Below are 3,058 nucleotides of genomic sequence, written 5' to 3' on the forward strand. Positions count from 1 at the left end.
CTATTTCATTTTTTTCATGTTTATCATTTTTCCTTGCATAACCTCACTTGTTGTGCTTGGATTTGATTCCGGTTTTGCATGCATTCATGATATTTGATTTCCTTGACATTTGTATTTTTACTTTTGTAGAAAATACATTCTAGTTGCTTACTTTTTCATAAAGGGCATGGATGCATACTTCATTGTAATTATTCTTTATTTTGGGGGTTTTTGTGTAATTATGTAAAATAATTATTTTTTGTCTTAGGGACCTTTTTGCAATTTAATTTGTCAGATATTTTGAAAAGGGACCTTTTTAAAATTTTTGGAAAATATGACAAGTGTCACATTCTCATGGTGCCACTTGTTGGCAATGGGGTGGAGTGACTTGGAAGCATGATCTCTTGACATTTGGAGGGTGGATATTCATCCACATGTTGGCCTAGGATTGGTGCACTTGTGAACTTAGATGGTTGACAAGTGTAGGCTTAGGATTAAGCCTAAGAAGGAGCCATTGATTTGTGACAAGTGTAGGATCATGATTTAGTCTTGCATTGTGTGTGTGTGTGAGGTAGTGCAAGAACACATAGTGAGTGGAGGATCTAGTATTTCTCCACTCACCATTTTCACTTAGCGCTTTCATTTTCACTTGTTCTTTAAGAACCCTAACCTAGCCACCATTGGAGAAAAACTTGGTTAATAGCTTTGACTTCATTTTTGGTTTCCTTCCATTCATTTTAGACTTAGAACCTTGGAACACAAAAGTTTCCCCTCACTCTCTTCTTCATTAACCCTAAACTTGTTTTCCATTTTGAGCTTGGTTGCTTGGATTATAGAGATTCAATTTTCTATTGAGGTAGGGGTGGTATTATATTTATATTTTAAGTGTTTTAAAATCCTTTGGGGTTTAATATATATTGTATACATGCTTTTAGAATTATAGTATTGCATACTATAGGAAATCCTTATAATTGACTTAGGATTTTATTAATTAAGCATGTATATTGTGTATGTATCTTGAGTAGGATTATTGATGTCGTATAGAACTCTCATTAATTTGAATTATTATACTATTGTGATGTTAATCCTACATTCTAGTAGATTACTATTGGTAATTGTGATTATTTTGGAAGCTTATTGCTAAAATGTTAAGATTTAGTATATAAAGCTTGTTGTTGAGGCATAATTGAAGTTGATAAGTTAGTGGTATTATTTTGCACATTATATCATGTTAAAGACTTGTCATTTATTATGCCATTTTAGACTTGGAACCCTAAGACATGGTTTATGTGGTTTGAAAATGCTTGTGCATGGAAGGTGGTATATATGCCTTAATATTATGTATAAGTTTTGAACTTGATGTATTTTGGATTCTCTTTGGACATGGTTACAAGTGACATGGCTAGAGTTTGGCTTTAGTGCGGGAGGTATGAGTTCTCCCTAATTGAGATAGTACGCACTAGGGTGGTCTTCCCAGGGAGTTAATGCCCGGAACAACCATTGAGGTCTCGGCAGAATTCCGAGCTTAGATGTCTAAGGATATCACTTTTTGATTTCGCATTCAATTCCAAGTTGACAATCAATGTTTAAGTTGTAACTTGTAATTTTAGTTTCATGCGATTTGATGTTGTTAAGTACATTCATTTTGATATTGTGTTGCTAGATTCATTTAAGTTAGCTGAAGATGATCTCTTAGAACACCTTGAACATAGACGTTAAGTGGAATGCTCCCTTGTATTCGTCTATATTGATCTTGCATTGATATTGAAACTGTAGGGTATATGTATATGCTTCTTCCTAAGAGTAACTTGATTACTCACCCTAGTGGTTTGGGTTATTTTTCAGGTAAGGAGACTATGTTCTTGGATGCTCATCACCCTTAGAGGCTAATGAGCAATTTGGAATATTTTTGTATATTAACATGCAAGTGTTTAACATGTTTTACTTTTGATGTTATATTTTTGCATACCATGGGTGCATGGCATTTTGGAAGCTTATGTAGCTTTCTTGATGTGTAAAGATACTTTAGTATTTACTTTTGACATTATAAGCATGTATGTAAAGAGGCCAAGGGCCAAGTATGTTTACTTTTGCATCTATACTCTTTTGATATCAAACTTTTCTTCAAAAATGTGTTTTAACCATCTTGGAGGTTTGCCACGTGAAATTCTTGTAATTGACATGTTCATATGTTCAATCTTCCTTAAAATGAATCAATTTTTGATCTATGCATGTGGGTAGAATGAATCCCATAGGTACCATTGCAATTTCACATGTTTGGAGGAGTTTTCACCAACATTTCGAGGAGTTTCAGTTGACCGAAACACCATCTCGGTCGACCGATGCCCTTTTGAGACCAAATGACCAGTAAAAACCAACCTACAGAAATCATTCTATGAGTTTCATTTGACCAAAACTCTAAATCGGTCGACCAAAATAGCCCCTGTGCACTACACTTCCAGATTTTAATTCAACATTGATGGTCCAACTTCGAAAGGCCATAACTTCTTCATTCCTTATCCAAATGGGGTGATTCTTGAGCCTAAACTCAAGGATTTTGAGTCAGATTTCCAATGGTACCTACATAATTCTTATATTCCAAACACAGTGGAATTTATTCATGTTTTAGTGAAGTAGTGTCAGTTTGCACTTCAACTGGGAAAGGGCTATTTGTGGGATTCTTAGCCAATGTTCTTAAAACCTCTTAGATGTCTTGAAATGATTATATTAAGTTGTATTCACCTTTTTTGACTTGTTTAGAGTCAATTTTCTCTCTTTAATTATGAATTGACCGTTTTGTCCATTTGATAACGAATTTTGTCCTTTTTGACCTTTGTTTCCGCTTTTGCTCTCTTTAAGTCCCGTGATCTCATGAAAGGTCACATTAGTGTCTTAGGATTGATTCCTATCTCTTAAGACCTTGGTTTATCATATGCTTCTGCATTTCAGATCCGTTATCGGATTAACTTTTGGTTCATCATTGACGCATCGGGTTGAAAAACTCTGGCCGTCACAGAAACCCTCACTTCTTGATTTAGGGTTTATTGATTTAAGCATGTATGATATGTATTTACCTTGT

Source organism: Cornus florida, unplaced genomic scaffold (assembly GCF_030987335.1).
Source record: "Cornus florida cultivar Cherokee Brave unplaced genomic scaffold, ASM3098733v1 CherokeeBrave_3.0.0_Hap2_Chr11, whole genome shotgun sequence".
NCBI classification, from domain to species: Eukaryota; Viridiplantae; Streptophyta; class Magnoliopsida; order Cornales; family Cornaceae; genus Cornus; species Cornus florida.